Source organism: Schistocerca nitens, chromosome 2 (assembly GCF_023898315.1).
Source record: "Schistocerca nitens isolate TAMUIC-IGC-003100 chromosome 2, iqSchNite1.1, whole genome shotgun sequence".
Lineage (NCBI taxonomy): Eukaryota > Metazoa > Arthropoda > Insecta > Orthoptera > Acrididae > Schistocerca > Schistocerca nitens.
Genome location: NC_064615.1, coordinates 799,445,993 through 799,452,615, shown reverse-complemented (window position 1 = coordinate 799,452,615; position 6,623 = coordinate 799,445,993). Strand labels below are relative to the sequence as shown.

The 6,623-nt window shown below is 43.5% G+C and overlaps 1 non-coding gene across 1 annotated transcript; it reads right to left on the bottom strand.

The window, feature by feature from the left end:
- Nucleotides 1-1,999: 1,999 nt before the first annotated feature.
- On the bottom strand, nucleotides 2,000-2,072 carry Trnaa-cgc (transfer RNA alanine (anticodon CGC)). The gene has a single exon. It is a non-coding gene; the product is annotated as a tRNA-Ala (tRNA).
- Between the last annotated feature and the right edge of the window lie 4,551 nt (nucleotides 2,073-6,623).

Here is a 6,623-nt window from a genome sequence, read left to right as displayed (position 1 = left end):
AAATCCACAGCCAGTTATGGTCAGCCCTCGTATATATTTCATGAGCTGCTCTTTGTATTTGCTTACTATGACTTTCTTCAGTTAATTTTTCCTCGATACATACACAAACAGAAGGTCGAGTACATATTGTTATATGAAGAACCCTACATCATATGCTGTAAAAGGCACTAGACGAGAAGACACTTTTACAAATTGTAAAAGCGTAGAAATAATTTCAGAATCTAGAGAAAAATACCAAGGAAAAAGATTAACCCAGCAGATTTCCGTTCATAGTCTTCCGGATTGCCGTCCCAGAGCTTCTATAAGGGGCAGAGGCGCTCTGTGGCAGCATTTACTTGCAAATTGGACGAGTTCCGGCCGCTTTGAAAACTCCTAATCCGCCGGTATTAGCTCCAAATCCGCACTCCAGCGCTGTGGGGCGGGGCTGGTTCTCGCAGAGTTAATTACCGGGGAGGAGGGAAGGCCCAACCAAGGAGCAGAAGAAGTCGCCGGGCCGGCCGCGTCGGTTGGTATTCGGCGCGCGGCCACCGCCAGATTGGTTCCCCGCTCGTGACTAACACTGGGGGAGGTAATTTAACAATAAGGAACAAGTGCGGCTTACGTATGCGGAACGAAAGGATTTGTCAGGCAAATGGGTTTCGATCGCCGTGGCGGCTAGGAGGGGGAGCGGAGAAATCTGGGGAGTCGCCTCCCTCCCCACCCCCCCCACCGAGCCGCATGGAGGGTGAACACCACTGCTCGCCGGTCACCCTCGCCGAGGTCCTTCCCCGCGTAATGTGTCAGAGAAGATGGGCTCGTTAGTGAATTGCCTGGGTGGAATTTTAAATCGCACCATATTGACATTGTAATCCCCTCGCCTTTCGTCCCTACTTTAAAATATGAAAAGGGAGGCACAGATCGTTCTCCCCTCTTGCAATGCCCGTAACTATCGGAAGAAAGCCCCTGTTTAGCCCCGAGTCTTGCGGTCTATCCTGAGTACAGCATGTAACAAAGCACACTCGAGGACTTCCTGGGTACGAAATAACACTACCCAACAAATTTAGACTTTTTTCTGTATCTTTGATAAAGCTCCTACATTTCATGTATATAAGGGATCCGAACAAGGAATCAGTCACAAAATTGCAGATTTAGCTGTAGTGGTTAAACGTTTACGGTAACTTAAAATTACGTGTTGGACTAGGATACGAGATCGATGACTATCGTGGCAAATGTACTAAGCGAGCTTGTTTCATAGACCAACTTCTTGTTTGAAACTACATGGCGTGTTAAAACGTGTGGCGGATGGTGAGAGAGTTTCACACAAAAGAGGTAAATGGTTTTAATTTAAATAGTCAGGCTTTTGTTGTCATATTGTAAGGTAAATAAAGCGTACAGACTGGAGTAGGAAATGGCTCATAATCAACGTGCTTTAATTTCGCATTCGCGTCGTAACGAAACATCTGACAAAAGATGCCCGGCCGTGGCGGAAAAGACGCATAACAGTGGAAACGGTAGACTCAGAGGGGCATACATTCCACTCAGGGAGACGTTAGAATCACTGTCCTCACACCTCTCCGTGACTTCACTACGACGTGTACTTGACCGGATTCGATCGTTGGTCGTATCGAGTTCTGAGAAATAAAAATCGGGTAACAGCACCCGTTGAAGGAAGGTTCCACTAGGCACTGGCAGTCCTCTTTGTAGGGATATCTATTTGATACAACATCACCTACTTAACTTTTATATAATGGCAGTTTACCGGTTATACCAAGTATATTATGAAAGTAATATTTCTCCTCGCTTCAGCTATACTTGCTGCGTGAAAATGATTCTCAGAAATATTGTGACTGGGTTAGGTTAGTGTTGTTTAACGTCCCGTCGACAACGAGGTCATTAGAGACGGAGCGCAAGCTCGGGTTAGGGAAGGATGGGGAAGGAAATCGGCCGTGCCCTTTCAAAGGAACCATCCCGGCATTTGCCTGCAACGATTTAGGGAAATCACGGAAAACCTAAATCAGGATGGCTAGAGACGGGATTGAACCGTCGTCCTCCCGAATGCGAGTCCAGTGTGCTAACCACTGCGCCACCTCGCCCGGTATATTGTGACTGGGTGCTGTTTTCGGAACCTAATTATTAAGCATGAAAGTTATTGATAATTAGGTTGTATTCACTTCAGAAATGCTGTCTGCGAATGCATAATCATTGCACGTGCATCATTAGCATTAAAAAATGGAAGCATATTTATAGGTTTCGCATCAGTGCGTAAGTCGTATCTTGATCCAGTTAATTTTACCTGTTCATTGACTTTATTTTAATTGATCTATTTATTCATTTGAAGAACACATATATGAGTAATGTTGTCTAGTTATACGTACAAAATGATACTTGTTTTGTACAACAGAATAAAAAATGTAGTATTACTCTTCTGAAACAAGAAAAATTGTAATTAGCACTTCTTGAACAAAAATTGAGGCACCAGCTCATTATATCTTCAGTTTGGCACTTTCATTGCAATCGTGGAATCGGCGACACCTGATTTCGAAACTCTACGTTTCCAATGACTATACTTATTTTATTTTCATTTTTTATTTTACGTATTTTTGAAACCACGGTGAAGACACCCAAATTGCTACCGTCTTCTTTAACTTACATTGCCTTTAGTTATAATAAATCTTAACAATACCGACGTGTTTTTTAAATATCCTAATGTGCTGGTGTTTTGAAACAGCATACAGGCCCTAAGATGAAAACAACGTGCCACGAAGGAAATATTCGAATGGTATACGTGCGATGTACATGTAGAAACAAAACAATGATTACAATTTCAGAAAAATTGAATGAGTCATTTCAGAGGAAGAGCTTCTCAGATTGAACAATTCAATAAAGCTTTGGTCTACTTCCTTCCCTTATGGGAGCAGTTATTCGAGTTGTCGTTGATTGATGGAGTAGATGTCCTTCTGGGGGATATCGTGCCAAATTCTGTCCAACTTCCTCGTTAGATCATCAAGATCCTGGGTTAGTTGAAGGCCCTGCCCCATAATGCTCCAAATGTTCTCAATAAGGGACAGATCCGGCGACGTTTCTGGCCAAGGTATGGTTTAGCAAGGACGAAGACAAGCAGTAGAAAATCTCGCCGTGTGTGGGAGGGCTTTATCTTGCTGAAATGTAAGCCCAGGATAGCTTGCCATGAAGGGCAACAAAATGGGCGAAGAAAATCATTGACGTGCCGCTGTGCTGTAAGGTGGGTGACAGTCAGGTTAGTATCCCACCGCTGTCCGGGGCGTCTCCAGAGACTCCTTCGGTCTGGAATCTCATTGACTGGAGTAGAATTGTCTTCTCTGCTCATCAAAGCTCAGTTCCAAGCGGGGTTTGCCACAAAAGACAATTCCACTCCAGTGTGAATCCAGGCGGATTATGTATCTGGAGACTCCCCGAACATACGGCCCGACAATCAGGAATGATGGTCTAGGCTGGCATGTTTTTTCATAGCAGAACCCTTTTGGTGGTCATCTGCAGCACCCTAACAGCACGGCGGTAGGTCGACGATTTTCTACTCCCTTTTTTTGATAGCAAGTCATCCCAGGCTTACATTACAGCAAGGTATTGCCCACCCGCACACGGCGTTAAGTTTCTAGTGCCTGTGTTCGTGTTTACCAAACCCTACTTTGGACAGCAAGGTCGCCGGATCTCTCTCCAGCTGAGAACATTTGGAGCATTATGGGCAGGACGCTAGAGCCTGGTCAGGATTTGACGATCTAACGAACCAGTTGAATAGAATTTGGCACGATATCTCTCAGGACGTCATCGAACAACTCTGTCAATGCCAAGTCTGATAACTGCTTGCGAAAGTGCCAGAGGTGGACCATTACGTTATTGGTTTGTTTAATTAGAAAAGCTGTTTCTCTTGAATAAATCATCCAATTTTCCTGAAATTGTAATCATTGTTTGCCAGTGCATGTGTACCACATCCACCGATTTACGTTCTATTCGGATAGTTTCTTCATGGTGAGTCTTTTTTTTTCAGCCAAAAAGACGAAATCCAGTGTGGGATCTACCACTTCGCAGAACTCGATACTATCGCGAAAGTCGATAGACATCTCCAACAGTCGGAACTGAGCATCTATACGTCATAGTGGCATCATGGAGAGATATTAACGGGGCGAGCCTAACGTCTTCCGCCTACTATCAGTTGTGTGAGAGGTGTGCAAGAGCCTCTTAAGGCAGGTACTGGTCATTGGCGCTTTGAACAAAGGGAAACAGGGAACGCTGTCCAGCCGCAGCTCTTGCTCTTGAGACGCTCATTGAACTCCGTATGTGCGGATCCACAGTTGGTTTGGTGTGATCGCTCCGTTGTAGCATAGCTTGCACCGTTGAGATTAAACCCTCTTTCTTCACATCTTGTATTTAGGAACCCTATTGCTTAACATTTGGATTTTAGGACTCTCCTTTGCTATTATTTATTGCGTTTAATTATTATTTCTGACTGACGCACTCGCTTCCGGGATTCCGGAATGCCCGCCAGCCCTGGTCGACACAGGTCGGCGTATTAACGGCGAGGGTCACTGTGCTGGCCAGCCTGGAGGTGGTTTTTAGGCGGGTTCAAACATCCCTATAGGTGAACACCAGTCTGGTACCCACGCCTCGCCTCAGTTATAGACTTCGGAGTCTTTTAGAAAATGTTCGCGCACTTTACCTGGGGATAACAGTAGACGCAGGCAGGTGGGGTACACCAATTCCGTCTCTTGGGAAATGGATGGCGACAGCAAGGGCAAACGGCTACTGTCCGTCACCAACATTAGAAAATCCAGATTAACTTGGCGATCTCGTGAAGATAAGAGATCAAGGTCAGGAAAAGGAAAAAAAGACTTGTTATACATGGTTGTGCAATATTTTATACGTGGTTTTCTTTCTGAGAATCACAAGACTTTAAGCCGAATCACTAAACTTCCCATTATTTCGGTTCTTGATTAATGCTGTGCATTATGAAGTAACTAGTTGCGTTATCTTACGTTATTTAATGCTTTATTTAATGTTTAACATTGGCGTGGATTCCGATGGTCTCTGTCTTGAGTCCACGGGTACTGCGTGACATATGCGCAGTATGTTTCCAGTCCTTTCAGTAAACTGTTTGGAGATGAGAAGAATTCGTGAAAGCGGATTTGTGCGTTCCATGATTTGTACAGGTACAGCAAAAAGGAATATCTCAGTAGGCAGTACAGTTAAAGAGGAATTCTCTAAAAAGGGCAATCATAGAAGCTGGCAATAAAAACGTAGGTGACTGCGAAGAAACCATGGGTAACAGAGGAAATACTTCAGTTGATCGATGAAAGTAGGAAGTACAAAAATGTTCAGGGAAATTCAGGAATGCAGAATTACAGGTCGCTTAGCAATGAAATAACCAGGAAGTGCAGGGAAGCTAAGGCGAAATGGCTGCATGAAAAAGTGAAGAATTCGAAAAAGTAATGATACTCGGAAGAATTTTCCTAGAAAATGCTGCAGAGAACCTCATTTCTCATGTTACCAGTTCATTTAATTGTCAGCATCCCGCTGTAGCATTACATCTCTAACAGCTCTATTTTTCCCATTTTCTCAGTTCATGATATTCTTTCAAACAGTGCTGTTCACCAGACGTTCTTGCTGTTATTGTGGTCTTCAGTCTGAGACTGGTTTGATGCAGCTCTCCATGCTACCTTATCCTGTGCAAGCTTCTTCATCTCCCAGTACTTACTGCAACCTACATCCTTCTGAATCTGCTTAGTGTATTCATCTCTTGGTCTCCCACTACGATTTTTGCCCTCCACGCTGCCCTCCAATGCTAAATTTGTGATCCCTTGATGGCTCAGAACATGTCCTACTAACTGGTCCCTCCTTTTTGTCAAGTTGTGCCACAAACTCCTCTTCTCTCCAATTCTATTCAATACTTCATCATTAGTTATGTGATCCACCCATCTAATCTTCAGCATTCTTCTGTAGCATCACATTTCGAAAGCTTCTATTCTCTTCTCGTCCAAACTATTTATCGTCCATGTTTCACTTCCATACATGGCTACACTCCATACAAATACTTTCAGAAACGACTTCCTGATACTTAAATCTATTCTCGATGTTAACAAATTTCTCTTCTTCAGAAATGCTTTCCTTCCCATTGCCAGTCTACATTTTATATCTTCTCTACTTCGACCATCATCAGTTATTTTGCTCCCCAAATAGCAAAACTCCTTTACTACTTTAAGTGTCTCATTTCCCAATCTAACTCCCTCAGCATTACCCGACTTAATTCGGCTACATTCCGTTATCCTCGTCTTGCTTTTGTTGATGTTCATCTTATATCCTCCTTTCAAGACACAGTCCATTCCGTTCAACTGCTCTTCCAAGTCCTTTGCTGTCTCTGACAGAATTACAATGTCATCGGCGAACCTCAAAGTTTTTATTTCTTCTCCATGGATTTTAATACCTACCCCGAATTTTTCTTTTGTTCGCTTTACTACTCAGCATATAGGAAATTTCACCGAAGGTTATTTTTGCTTTAATCAGCATATAGGAAAGCAAAAATAACCTTTGGTGAACTAAAAGCAAAGTGGTAACATTAACAGTGCAAGGGGAAACCCACTGTTAAATGCGGAGAAGAGAGCGGGTGGGTGGAA